The following is a 15,416-nucleotide window of genomic DNA, read 5'->3' as shown; positions in this document are numbered from 1 at the left end:
AAAGATCCTCATTACTAATTTGTGTTCCTATTTTGTTTGAAAAACAGTAATTTTATTAAAAAAAAAAAAAAAGCTAGATGCTAGCAAGAAAACAATACAAAAGAAAGCATTAAGGCTCCATAGGGTTCCTAAGCCACGGAAACTAGTCCCTCCAAGCCTTAAAATGTCTTTGGAAAATCAATTATGCAAGAGCAATATAATGGAATCAACAATCATATCCTTACTAAACTTCTTATCTTTAAAAACCAAAGCATTATGATAGGATTATAACACCCAAACGGCTATCATGCATATCGTATAAAAAATGGGACTTTTCAACCTTAGAATCGGGAAAGCCATCAATCCAAGAAAACATATCTGAAATTGAATATGAGGAATCACAACATCCAACCACCAAGCAACAAAAACCCAAATCCTGGTGAAACACCGGTATCCTTGTGCTTATGAAGATGGATGGGAAGCTCTGAAATGGGTTCATTCAAGATCATGGCTTTTAAATGGTAAAGATCATAAAGTTCATGCTTATTTAGCCGGTGAAAGTTCTGATGGAAACCTAGCCCATCATGTGGAAGTCAGAGCAGCGGAATTCAGCATTGAGGTGCTCGGAAACTTATTAGTACATCCACTATTTGTTTGGCAGGGAAGAAATAAAAGAATCATAAAACAAATTAGATGGGAAAATACTTCATAAGGTTCACGATAGAAATTGGTACCAGAGAGCTTTTTTTGCCTGAAGGGGAAGATTGTAATCATCCTGCGTGTAACATATTTGAACCATGTGTCGTCAATCTTGAAGGAGTTAAATTTCCAAAAATTTTAATGGTTGTGGCGGGATTAGATGTCGTTCGGTTGGCATATGTTGAAGGGTTTGACGGATAACAAGTTTACAAATTAAAAAAATAAGGACCTTTTAAAACTTAAAAATCAAGTTTACACCCCTAGGATGCAAAAATAAAATAAAACCAGTGACCTTTCAATAAAATAGAACATTAGATTTTGTTGGGTTAAGTAACATTAACCCTAAAAAAATTAAGGGTAAGTTACACAAATCGTCCCTCGTGCATATACCAGAAAACGTGTTTAGTCCTTATTTTAAAAAATTAACTCAGACATTCCCTTATATGGTAGAAAGGTGCACGCTTCATCCCTCGTTAGTTTAAATTTGTATATTTCATCCCTTGTGATACATGAAATGACTAAAATGCCATTTGTAATTTCTTTTTCATTTATTTTGACATGTACGTTCTTTTTAATTATTAATAAATATTTTAATTAAGATTATGGGTCCACCTAGCTACCATCTGAAATCTACCAACACCTTGTACCACCCAACTCCCCGGTTCAAAGCTTAAGACCACCACCCTGCTTCCGTCAAGCCACCTTTCACCTCCTCCTTATACAACTTGTTCAAAGCTTAAGACCACCACCGCCACCCTCCTGTACAAACACCAACAAACCAAAAAAAACCATTTGAACACCATCTGTTACCGCTCCATCATCACTACCGGAAAAACCCACCTCCACCCTCAAACACCACATTTGCCACCTCCATTGCTATCAACTACCACCGGCAAACAAAATTAAAACAATAATCTAATGTAACAATCTTAGAAAAACCACAAACCTAAATCTACTCAGAATTAGGGCAAAATTAGTTTGATTAAATCCAAAACCCAAAATCATTTTGCTCAAATATAATCAGAAGAAACACAACCCTTAAATCAGAGTTTGAAGTTGGGTTTACTGTGGTGGTCTTAAGAGAAATCAAACCCCCACCGGAAATCGACACACAACCCCTCGCATACTTCGCAAAATCAACTGATATCGACACACAACCCCTCGGGATCCCCTATCGGAAATCAACACTAAGGTGATGGAAAATTTAGAGTTGCAGGTTTCCGGTCGATAGTGTAATCGTTGAAGGCGACTTCATCGTTATCAACGTCTCTCGTTAGAATCCAATTTACAGACACAAAGATAGGAGAGACAACATAGTTATTTTCCACAACGATGTCGATGGATCTAGAGTTGTAGAGTCGTAATAAGGTTTTATCTTCGGAGAAGTAGTGAGAGATGGAAGCAAAGTAGAGAGAGGTAGTCTGCCATTTTTGTTTCAGGTGAGTTTTGGGGGACGAAAGGAAAATGAGGAAAGGGAAGGGGGAGGTCCGATCTAGTGGAGATATTTATTTATTTATTATTTTCTTTAAATTTAAATTTTATAAACAAATAAAAGAAAATTGAAAAAGAAATTATGAAGGGCAAAATAGTCTTTTTATGTACGAAGGGACGAAGCATGCAAATTTTAAGCAAACGAGGGAGGGTCCGAGTTAACTTTTGAAAATAGGGACTAAACATGCTTTCTGACATATGCACGGGGACGATTGGTGTAATTTACCCAAAAATCAACAATATCTATTCGTTAAATAGAATGAAAGTCACTATATTACCATAAAATTTCGATTTTGACACCAAGTTTTTTTTTTTTTTTTTTTTTTTTTTTTTTTTTTTTTTTTTTTTTTTTGCAATTATGGCACTATATTTACAGTTTTGTTGCAATATCAACCAAATGATTAGTTCTCTCCGTTCTCCCGATAACCACTTTTCCTTAATTGCAATAAAGTCACGAAGTTTACCAAAATTTCGATTTTGACCCCGAGTTTCAAATTGCAAGAAAGTCATTGTATTACCATAAAATTTTGATTTCGACACAATTTTTTTTCTCTCAATTATATCATTATATTTATTATTTTGTTGCAATGTAAGCCAATTGACCGATTCAGGAGATGTTAGTGTGGTTTAGAAGCTTGATGTATACAACCAATAAATGAAGGTTGGTCTAATGGTTCAAACTAACTTACAAGTCAGCGAAAAGGGAATAGTCACCATTCCAGGAGATGTTACCTAAAAGGGTGAGTATGTTTTTTTCGCTGAATTTTAAGTAAGTTTGAACCACTGGATCAACCTAAAAATATACGCGAAATTGGGTTCGATGCAAACCCTATATTTGAAACTCAATCCTACCTTATAAGATCTTACGTGGCTCCCACATCACAATATTGTCATGTCAACCAATTGACCGATTACCATCAATCTAATTGGTTATCAAATAAATGAGATGAGAATGTTATTAAAACTTGTATCTTCTTTTTACATTCTATTTGCTTACCTATTTTTCTTTATTTCACCATCATGTGGATTCTTTCTTGATTTTGTCTTGCATCAAACAAGATCAAGAATCAAAAATTTATTTTCTTTTCATACTAAAAACGATAAGTGACATAAAGGGAGAAAAATAATAGAACACTTCTTTGCATTTAGGAATCATATATAGTCAATTAATGTGAAAAGGGCGAAATACAAGAAATAGCAATGTACTTTCACTTATTTGTGTATTATAATTGAAAAAATGTGTTTCTTGCATGTAACCTGTGATAAAAATTGTAAAAGATGTGTTTTTTACACAAATTACAACAATTTCATGCATGATTTTTACTGGATGTTGACTATCCTCACTTATTTATGACAATAACAGGATTATGTGCAAACAGTTTTTGACAGTTTTAGTGCAAATGTTGTGGTCGATGGGAGCACTATAAATCTTGGATTGTGGGATACTGCAGGTTGATTCCTTAATTGATTATGTGTTTTTTTAATTCTTTTTCTACTAAAAGTATGTTACTTTTTTTTTTTTTTTTTTTTTAAAAAAAAGGTCAAAAAGATTACAACAGATTGAGACCTTTGAGTTATCGTGGTGCTGATGTTTTCATACTTGCATTTTCCCTCATTAGCAATGCTAGCTATGAGAATGTCTCCAAAAAGGTGATTCTGTTTTTAGTGATTATATTGGAGTAAGTAAATTACAGAAATGGTCCCTGTGCTTTTTGATTTTTACCGTGTTTAGTACAAAGTTGCAACCTTTTTTTTTTTTTTTTTTTTTTCCAGTGTTGGTCTTCATTTTAAGGTCTCATATTGATATTGGTCCTTGTTTTAAGGTTTTTTATATCGATTTTGGTTCTTATTTCAAGGTTCAAGGGACCAAAATATAAGATCTATCTAGTTATAGCAATATTCTTCAAATGAAAATCAACTTTTATGGTTAAAATTAGTGAGATTTTTCAAACTACAATGCCTTAATAAGAAAAAAATGGAAGTACAAATCTGTAATAGGAAAAAATGAAAGAATGATGCTATAAATATAATACACAAATAGATGAAAGTACATTGCTATTTCTTGTATTTTACCCTTTTATTAGCAACAGTACACTCGGTGAATCATTTCATTTATAAAATGTTTATTTATTTAACAAAATGAATGATTGCAATTACTCTCATTTTCGTTCTACGAGTTTGTATTAAACTAACAGCCAAATGACCAAAATACCCTCCAATGTTTTTGTTTTTGTGATGAAGAATGGCTGCCAAAATGTGATGCTTTTCAATTTAAACATCCTAAAAATCGAATCTCTGCAATTTTTATAAAAGAGAGAGAGAAACTACAAGTCTTTAGTCAATGTAGACAAGTCATGACCTCAAATGACCAAAATACCCTCCAACACTGACTAAATGTTTATATGTTTTGAAGATCTTCGAGATGATAAACAGTTTGAGTGACCATTCTGGTGCGGTTCCAATAACTACAACTTAGGTACAATTAGAAACTACTCCTATTTAAAATGATGTTTAAAAAAATATTTGAGAGCACTTGTGGAAATATAAAGAAGAAAAATAAATGAGGGCAAATTTGTAAAAAGGTTAGGACTTAATGTGGAAAGTCTCATTTCTATGGCTTTCTGTGTTAAGTCGAAAAGAAACACTCATATTATTATTTATATTTGCATAGGGAGAGGAGCTGAAGAAGCTCATTGGTGCCCCTGCTTACATTGAGTGTAGCTCAAAAACACAGCAGGTGATATGTCATGTTTATGCTCAATTTATATGTTATAATATATATGTCCCATGAAATTGCAATGTTTTTGACTTTTGGTCAAATTTCTAAATATCCTTAAAAACAGCAGGGGCAATTTGGTAATTGACCTTAAGAGTTTGGACTTTGGAACATAAAAGTTATAATATTCGTGAGGCAAATACCAAAAGTAAAGTTGCATTTTTTTTCATGGGACATCTAAAGATGAAAGATGTTGCATTTTTTTTGATGATACACCAATGAAACTGTTTTCAATGATGTGGATGCAATGCAAGGGTATTTACATCTTTTTGCACACGTACATGGTTATTGCAGAACGTGAAGGCAATGTTTGATGCAGCCATTAAAGTGGTTCTCCTGCCACCAAAGCAAAAGAAGAAAAAGAAGCGAAGGGGTCAAAAATCATGCTCCATTCTGTAACTTTGTGCACAAGATTTTTAGTGATGAATCGAATGGAAAAATGGGAAGAAAGTTTGACTTTTCAATGGTGAATGTTCAAGTGTTGATCACTGTGGCCTTTATATAGTTTTTGATGAATTTGGTCACTTTTATTGTGTTTTGTGTTGTGTAAGTCGATATATGTAATTCTTTAACACCAAATAGTTGAGACTTTAGGGGACTATTTGGGTGATATGTAATATGGTTTTATCTTATGTAGATTGTGGAAAGATGTTGATTTTAAGAGGGTTGAAAATGAAATTACTTTTGAATGGTTACTATATATGCTTAGGATGTATCGGTTTTGCGGATCCCAGTGGAACTGTAATCGGAATCAGATTCCGTTCCACAAGATTAATGCGGGAGATGAGCTCCCACGTTTCCCTTGTAGCTCAATTTGTTGTTCATACATGTGTAGTTGCTTATGAACCTCTTAATAAATGTTGCTGAGTGTTCTAAGCTGTATTTTAGCATGCTTAAATAATGCATATACTAAACATTCAAAGGGTCAGTTTTGATTTAAAAGAAATGAATACTAAATTACTAATTCTCATGTTTTATAGGGGTCTCATAAATAAAACAAAACCCAATAGCTCGCCTAACCTAAATAAGGCCTGGGTTACTTGGTTGGGGCTATTCAGTTTTTGGGTGATTCATTTCGGTTTTAGTTAACTTTTTAGTATTTTACATGCACCGAATAAGCAATTAGATTAGTATTTATATTTGGTTGGGGCTATTCAGTTTTTGGGTTACTTTGCAATTTCTTAAATGTTAAAACATTTAGTAAGTTTTAAAAATGGAAGTCGAATTTTACTTACAATTTTTCTAGAGTGCATGCGTTTTTAATGATAAACTAGCGTTGCAACTTATCTGTATTTTGGTTTATTCCACACCCCTATTATAAATGGTTTAATCGGCTAACTGAAACCGTATAATCCAAAACTAATTAAACCAACTTACGTGTATTTTGGTTTATATATTTAAAAAAAATCGAATAAACTGAAACACTATTAAACGACACCCATGCCGAGTAAAAAGAGGCTATTTGGCATTGCACAAACCTGGCCTTTGGTACATGAGTTGTCTTGTAACGACCCAATTTTTACGTCCGAAAATTTCATTTTAAAATATTACTTTAGAAAACATTAATAAATAAAAACATTGTTGATCACACCATAACACATCGCAACCATGTTTTAAAAGGTCAAACCATACATCCCATCAAAATATCAGAGTACAATCCCAGTGACTCTCGTAAATGCGGAAGACAGAGTGTGTGTGCATGACGTGCCGCTACCGCGTCGGCTCCTTCCCCTTCGGTGCAGAGGTACCTGAAAACAAAACTGTAAACGTAAGCACAAAGTTTAGTGAGTTCCCCCAACGTACCACATAACATGCAAACACATAACATAAATACTGGCAGGCTATTCTGGGGTGCCTGACTACCCGGTACGGCCATTCTGGGGTGCCGACCTACCCATATGGCCATTCTGGGGTGCCGTCCTACCCATGTCAAGCCATTCTGAGGTGCTGACTACCCATGTCAAGCCATTCTAGGGTGCTGACTACCCATCGGTCCTAACAACCGATCCTCGGGGACTGGTCCCCTCCCGCTACCTCTATCGCATAACATAACAGGCCAACATACAAGCATACCATCACATACGGTCAGATATTTCTGGGGTGTCTGACTACCCTGCGGTCCTAACAACCGAACTCTACTACTATTGCATATAACGTATCATGAGAGCATATAACATAACAGGTAATAGCAAACCTAGATGATATCACAAAGACAATCATTTATCATACGTCCCCTACTGGTGGGCCGACATTGTGGCCTTAGGCCCACCACTACTGGAAGGTAACTCACCTCAAAGTAGCTGCTGAACTGAACGGGAACTAACTGACTGCTGCTGCTCCGGGAGTCCTCCGGCTGCAATTCCCACAACATACTCAATCAAACACTGCTAACTGTCCTTTAGGTAAAATGACCATTTTACCCCCGGTCTAGCTCTAAGTCAATGTTAGAGTTAACTTTCAGTTGACCCGACTCGTCGAGTTGGCTCTCCAACTCGTCGAGTCCCTATCAGACGATTGTCCGGAGTCCCTGTTTCTACTCGTCGAGTTAGGCTATGACTCGACGAGTTCATCTTCTAGACTGACGTTCAACCTCTTCATCCTACTCGCCGAGTTGTATGAACAACTCGTCGAGTTCATCTTCATCCGAAGAACACTTTATGCTAAGACTCGCCGAGTTGTATGAACAACTCGCCGAGTCTGTTCTTGATCTATGAAGATTGCCTTGGACTCGCCGAGTCCTAACATGGGTGAGTTCAGCTCCCAACTCACCGAGTCACCCCCTGTGACTCACGGCTCAACTCGATACATCATGAAGGGACCAATTCGGTGACTCGCGACCAGACTCGCTGAGTCACCTATACGACTCGCCGAGTCGTCGCCATGCATCCACCAAATACACCGATTTACTCGATTTTAGTTCATGCCATTCATAGATCTGGACTTCTAGGACACCAATCACACGTAAAGTTTCCAACTTTACGTGTGGATACTCACTAATATGGATTTTAGGGTTCAAAATGCCTCAAAAGGGTAGATCTAGGATGAACAAGCCACATGGGGCCATAAAGCTAACAGATCTGAGCTCCTGGAGCTCAATCTTGCCTAGATCTAAAGGCCCATCCACTTATTACGAAACATTAAGCACAAACAAGCTTGAGGAATTGCTCAAGAGTGTCTTAAATGAAATCTTAAGCATAGAAACAGGGGGAAAACGGGATATACCTCAATGAAACAGCTGAAAAACACAATGATGCTTGGATGGCTCTCCTTCCTCTTGATCTCCTTCCCCTTCTTGCCTCAAAACCTTCAAGAATGCACACAAGAGCCTCAAATTCACAAGAACAAGCTTAGGACGAGTTAGGACGAGGGTTGGGAGCTCTGGGGGTGAATGGGGGTTGGCAAGGGGCAGATATGGGGTTTAAATAGGGTGCAAACCCCTGAAACTTAGGGTTTCATTCAACAGCGGTGACTCGCCGAGTCCAGGATATGGACTCGCCGAGTCGCCAACTTAAACGTGTCCTGCGTCTCGTCCCTACTCGGCGAGTCGGACCTAGTGACTCGCCGAGTCCAAGGCTAAAATAGGGCAATACTCAAATAAAATTCACATACCGGAAACCAGGTGCTACAAATCTCCCCTACTTATTTTAGACTTCGTCCTCGAAGTCTGCTGTCCGGTCCTGAAACAGCTCGGGGTAATGCTCCATCATCTCGTCCATCGGTTCCCAAGTCCATTCCGAACCCTTGCGGTGCTGCCATTGCACCTTTACTAGTTCTACCTTCTTGTTTCTTAACGTCTTTGTCTTTCTGTCAAGTATTGCGACTGGGCGCTCAATGTAATTCAAGCTGTCGTCAACCTGAATATCCTCCAATGGTACTACTGCTGAATCGTCCACCAGGCACTTCCGCAGCTGCGAAACATGAAAGGTGCTGTGGATCTGACTGAGCTCGGCTGGCAGGTCCAACCTATAAGCCACCTTGCCCACCCGGGCTGCAACCCTGAACGGCCCGATGATCCTTGGGCCCAACTTGCCCCGCTTCCTGAATCGAATGACACCTTTCCAAGGCGACACTTTCAGGAGGACCATATCCCCGACTTGGAACTCCAAGTCGGATCGACGTCTATCGGCGTAGCTTTTCTGCCGACTATGTGCAGTCTGAAGTCTGCTCCGAACCTGCTGGATCCTCTCGGTCGTCTCTAGCACCACCTCGGTGCTTCCCATGACTCTCTGGCCAACCTCCCCCCAACATATCGGGGTTCTGCACTTCCGCCCATACAACATCTCGAACGGTGGTCGGTCAATGCTCGCGTGATAGCTGTTATTGTAGGAGAACTCAGCCAAGGGAAGATAGGTATCCCAGCTACCACCGAAATCCAACACACACGCCCGCAACATGTACTCCAAAGTCTGGATGGTCCGCTCACTCTGACCATCTGTCTGCGGGTGAAAGGCGGTGCTAAAATGCAGACGAGTGCCCAACTCATCATGGAATTTCTTCCAAAATCTGGAAGTAAAACGCACATCCCTGTCCGAGATCACCGATACTGGCACCCCATGCCGTGCCACAATCTCCCTGATATAGATGTCGGCCAATTTTTCGGCCGATATGCTCTCCTGAATTGGAATAAAGTGAGCACTCTTGGTCAATCTATCCACAATGACCCAAATCGAATCCACTCCACGTGCGGTCCTGGGAAGCTTTGTGATAAAATCCATCGTGATATCTTCCCATTTCCACAGTGGAATGTCCAACGGCTGCATCTTGCCATGCGGTCTCTGATGTTCGGCCTTGACCTTCCTGCAGGTCAAACACCGCTCGATGTACCATGCCACATCCCGCTTCATGCAAGGCCACCAGTAATCCGGACGAAGATCCCTATACATCTTCGTCGCCCCGGGATGAATAGAAAATCGGGACTTGTGCGCCTCCTCCATCAAAATCTGACGCACGCCACCGTGATACGGCACCCACACCCTACGGTGCAGTGTCAAAAGTCCTCGGCCATCATAATCAAAGGAGGAAACCTGACCCACCACACGCTCGCTCTTCTGATGCTCCTCCTTGATAGCCTCCTGTTGAGCCTCCCGAATCTGCTCCAACAGGGGGGTCACCACGGTCATCCTCAAACAAGCGTCCCTGATCGGCACCGTCTTGCGGCTAAGCGCATCGGCCACCACATTGGCCTTCCCCGGGTGGTAAAGGATCTCGCAATCATAATCCTTCACCACGTCCAACCACCGACGCTGCCTCATGTTCAGATTCGGCTGGTCCATGAGGTACCTCAAACTCTTGTGGTCCGTGTAGATGGTACACCGAACCCCGTAGAGGTAATGTCGCCAAATCTTGAGGGCAAAGACCACCGCCCCCAACTCCAAATCGTGCGTCGGGTAATTTGCCTCGTGAGGCTTGAGCTGCCGTGAAACGTAGGCAATGACATGCCCTCTCTGCATCAGAACTGCGCCCAACCCTGAAATGGACGCATCGCAGTACACCACAAAATCCTCAACGCCCTCAGGCAGGGCTAGGATCGGCGCCTCACACAATTTCTGTCTCAGCATCTCAAACACAGCCTGCTGCTCGGGTCCCCACCGAAAGACCACGGCTTTCTTCGTCAGTCGCGTCAGGGGTACGGCTATCTTGGAGAAATCTTGGATAAACCTCCGATTGTAGCCTGCCAATCCCAGGAAGCTCCGAATCTCAGATGGAGACTTCGGGACCTCCCATCTCATCACGGCCTCGACCTTGGCCGGATCAACCAGAATCCCGTTCTGGTTGACTAGGTGCCCAAGGAATTGCACCTCGCGCAATCAAAACTCACACTTGGAGAACTTGGCATACAAGCTCTCCCTCCTCAGGGTCTCCAATACCTCCCTCAGATGCTCCTCGTGTTCCTCCCGAGTCTTGGAATAGACCAAGATATCATCGATAAAGACTATCACAGACCGATCCAGCATCGGTCTACACACGCGGTTCATGAGGTCCATGAACGCGGCAGGAGCATTGGTGAGCCCAAACGGCATCACCACGAACTCGTAATGACCATAGCGCGTCCGAAACGCAGTCTTCTGCATATCCTCCTCCCTGACCCTCATCTGATGATAACCCGAACGCAAGTCAATCTTGGAGAACCAAGATGCTCCCTGAAGCTGGTCAAATAGGTCATCAATCCTCGGAAGCGGGTATCGGTTCTTCACCGTTACCTTGTTCAGCTCCCGATAATCTATACACATCCGATGCGACCCGTCCTTCTTCCTTACAAACAGAATCGGGGCTCCCCAGGGTGAACTGCTCGGACGAATAAATCCCTTGTCCAGCAGCTCCTGCAGCTGCGTAGACAACTCCTGCATCTCGGGAGGAGCCAACCGATACGGTGCTTTGGCTATCGGAGCCGCACCGGGAATAAGGTCAATCCTGAACTCCACCTGTCGCTCCGGAGGTATCCCAGGTAGTTCCTCCGGGAAAACATCTGCAAAATCTCGAACCACCGGGACCTCGCTCACGGTCGCCTTACCCGCCTCCCGGGTATCCATCACATACGCGACATATCCCGCGCATCCCTGCTGAAGATAGCGCCTAGCCCTCGCTGCAGAACATACAGTGGGTCCACACTGCGGCCGCTGGCCATGAATCACTAACTCTCCCCCGCTTGGGGTCCTGACTCGCACTAGCTGCTGCGCGCAATCTATCACTGCCCCATTAGGGCTCAACCAATCCATATCAATAATCACCTTGCTTCCACGCAATGGGATGGGAACCAAGTCTACCAGGTAACGCTCCTCAAACAGTCGCAGAACACAACCTCGAAACACCATCGATGCTCGCACCGATCGATCGTCAGCAATCTCTACCTCTAACGGGTAATCTAACTCGCCCGAAGCCTCATGAAACCTCTTGCTAAGAGCAAGAGAAACGAACGATCAGGATGCACCCGAGTCGAACAATACCTGAACCGGGATACCGTTCACATGGAACGATCCTAATACACATGTATACACACGGAGCACATATCAATATCATAACAACATAAAACAAAAGATAGAAGGAAAGAATCGTACCCGTCACCACATCGGGCGCGGCGCGTGCCTCCTCTATAGTCAGTTGGAATGCCCGACTCCTCACCACCGGAGCCTCTGCCTTGCCCTGACGGCCATCCGTGATCCGTAGGGTCGCTGGAGCTGGCGCCTTCACTGGCACTGAAACTGTCAACATGGGCCTTCTTGGCCTTCTTGTGGCCCCTCTGGTTGCAATGGAAACACAGCAACATGGGGCAATTGGCCTTCTTGTGGCCCCCGGGCTCGGTCCCGTAAACACCCTGCTGCGTACCTCACCTTCGACCCCTCGGGGCAGAAGCTAGTCAACTGGGCAGACTCGATATCTGCAATCCACCGCCTGGCGACAATGGGGTCCTTCACCCCATGGAAATCCGGCGCGCCACTGCCCCTGAAGTCCTTGAAGGACAGTGTGCGAGATCCTGAGTGGCTAGAGGCCAAATCGCTCCTGAATGCCCGTAGGCGATCCTCCATCAACTCCAGATGCCCCTGGTGATCTCCGATGTGATGAACTCACGTAGCCTCTCATCAATCGGCTCGGTGCCTGATCCCGAACCTGACCCCTCTCCTGACCCGCCATCTGTCGGTCTCGGTCGAAGTACCACCATTCTGCAAATCATAATAATCATTAGTGATACTGCTACTTTCTAAGGGATCTCAACTACTTACAGGTTCCTTGGTCTCGTCTTGGCCTTCCTCGGCTCGGGTACGGATCCTCTGCTTTCAGTAGTACGGGCCCATACTACCTTCCACATCTATCCGTGTCTTCTCCGAGGAATTCCTCGACTCCACCAGATCCCCTTTACTACTGCTACTCTCTGTTATTCTCATCCTAGGCTTGCCCTAGGGAAAACTCAAGTTCAACACGACTGGTCCTCAGCTGCTGTAGGTCTCCTCATAGTGCCAGTTAGCCACCACCTAAACACCATCACATGGGACGAGGATTAGATAATCCTTCAAGTAAAAGATCCGTCCCTACAACGGTTGGACTCAAACAAGAGCTGCGCAATAGGGCCAGTTCCAATACTTTGGGATTATTCAACCCTGATTACATGTGGTGTGACGTGTTTACCTAGTGGCTAACTCCCATTACTCAGAACCCCACCAAGCACGAAGCAAGCAGCATTCGGATAAGGGGAAACAGACTCAAGCCAAAACTATCCTTATAACAAGAAATGACACTTAACATAGGATGCTAAGCTCATACTATCAGGCATAACCTAAACAGGCTATCCTACTGCTGTCTACTCAATTCTAGCATGCAATATTCATAAAGCTGTAACACATAAGCAGGCACATAAGGCATCACTCCTAGATCCTTAACCCTATTCTAGCATGCAGTTCTACGTATGTTGATAAACATAACATAAACTTGTATGGGTACTATGGGGAATACTTACTTGAGCTCGGCCGGTCGCGCACGTCACACACTTCGCTCTTTCTTATGACTATTTTCCAAGTTTTAGAGAACATTTTCTTTCGAAAAATCTTTCAATCCCTCGATTTGAGTTCAGACACCCCCGAAGGCGTGTCCGAATCCCTCAAACCAGGGCTCTGATACCAACTTGTAACGACCCAATTTTTACGTCCGAAAATTTCATTTTAAAATATTACTTTAGAAAACATTAATAAATAAAAACATTGTTGATCACACCATAACACATCGCAACCATGTTTTAAAAGGTCAAACCATACATCCCATCAAAATATCAGAGTACAATCCCAGTGACTCTCGTAAATGCGGAAGACAGAGTGTGTGTGCATGACGTGCCCTTTCAATGGCAAATAGATAACGAAAAAAAGTTTAGTGACTAAATGTGATAAAAATCGAAAGCTCGTTACCCTTTCAAGTCATTATCCCTTTTGTAAAATCTTAAAGTTACGTTGGTAAAATTAAAATATAGAGATTTTATTTTCATAAAAGCTTTTATATTAAAATAGTAAAACAAATCCATGATCCCCCGTTGCGGATAGGGATAACGATGCATTTATATTCCCCGATGGGTATAGGGATTGCAATGAGGATTCGAAATAGAGATGGGCCCGGTATTCTTCGGTCCAATTTCCATCTCTAAGAACACACATTGTACTCTAAGTCTTCGTGCTTTTCTCCACTTAAGAGACAAATTTCATACTTATGTAGCTTTTTAAAAATCTTTCGCAACTTAAAGTAACTACGCGACCACAAATAACTCTCCCACACGTATTTGTCATACAAGGAAATAAAATAGATTTTTTAAATAACATAATGTATAAATCACATTTTTTTAAACTTCACAAACTACTTATATATTCTATACCTATTCCAATTGCACCGATCCTCGACTAGTGTGAGGCAACCAACAATTATCTTCTCATTTATCTCTTTCTTTATAAACTCTTCATAAAGAATGTATAACTAGCATACTATTATCATGCATTAGTGATTTGTATCACCAATATTATTTTAGTGTATTAAGATGAACTTGTTGATCAATATAATCTTAATAAATATTGAACAAGTCACGGAGGTACGGAGTGCACACTTGTTTGAGTTTACTCAGATTTAAAGTACATTGTTATTTATGATGGGTTATGAGCATAACAACAAACCTATGTGTTCATGCAACCTTAATTGCTTTGGATCTAAGTTTTTCACTAGTTGAACATTTAAATTTGAATAACAAAGAAAAAACCCCAGATCTAGCATATGTAAATCGAAAATTACATATTAAAAGGGTTTTGATCTTTACCTTACTTGTTATGTAGTAATAACATGAAACCTTTGTAACATCCATAAAATTTCAATAAAATTTAAACTTTTCAAAACAACCCATTTATTAAAGAGGTGTTTACAAACCGTTATTTTCAAAAACCTTTATTTAAAACCAGAATCATTTACACATAGTTTTCAAAACAATAATGTTATCAGGGTATCTTAGAAACCATAAGTTCCAAAAACACGAGGATATGTACGGTCATGCCTTCACCTTGCCACGATCCACTAAAGTACCTGAAACCATAAACCAAAACTGTAAGCATGAAGCTTAGTGAGTTCCCCCAATTTACCAACACCCAACATATACACATATACAAAAAACATCATGCATACTGAGCCTTCAGCCTGACTGGACCGCCTCGCAAGGCCCACAGCCTATCTGGACCGCTCCCGAGCCTTCGGCATGACTGGACTACCTCGCAAGGCCTACAACCTATTCGGACAGCTCCCGAGTCTTCGACATGACTGGACCGCCTCGTAGGGCCCACATCATATCCGGACCGCTCGTCGGGCCTTTGGCCTAACTGGACTGCATCGTAGGCCTTCAGTCTATCCGGGCCGCCCTGGGTTTGTTAGCCTGCAGTACACAGCAGGGCCGCCTCAACCTAACCACACACACACACACATGTCGACATATACATAACTCATAATCGCATAATTAATC

At 41.7% G+C, this 15,416-nt stretch overlaps 1 long non-coding RNA gene and 1 pseudogene across 2 annotated transcripts; one reads left to right on the top strand and one right to left on the bottom strand.

Annotated features, from left to right (window-relative positions):
* Positions 1 to 299: 299 nt before the first annotated feature.
* LOC145012924 (uncharacterized) lies at positions 300 to 816 on the bottom strand. The gene is made up of 2 exons (XR_013664725.1): positions 714 to 816; positions 300 to 625 (listed from the first exon to the last, which is right to left on the bottom strand). It is a non-coding gene; the product is annotated as an uncharacterized LOC145012924 (long non-coding RNA).
* A 2,590-nt stretch (positions 817 to 3,406) lies between these two features.
* LOC145010318 (rac-like GTP-binding protein ARAC3) lies at positions 3,407 to 5,567 on the top strand (annotated as a pseudogene). The gene is made up of 6 exons (XR_013663869.1): positions 3,407 to 3,421; positions 3,533 to 3,620; positions 3,710 to 3,819; positions 4,522 to 4,645; positions 4,841 to 4,906; positions 5,240 to 5,567. The product of XR_013663869.1 is annotated as a rac-like GTP-binding protein ARAC3 (transcript).
* The last annotated feature ends 9,849 nt before the right edge of the window (positions 5,568 to 15,416 follow it).

Source organism: Lactuca saligna, chromosome 8, assembly GCF_052625555.1.
Source record: "Lactuca saligna cultivar CGN05327 chromosome 8, ASM5262555v1, whole genome shotgun sequence".
Taxonomy (NCBI): Eukaryota; Viridiplantae; Streptophyta; class Magnoliopsida; order Asterales; family Asteraceae; genus Lactuca; species Lactuca saligna.
This window is presented reverse-complemented; position numbering and strand designations above follow the sequence as displayed.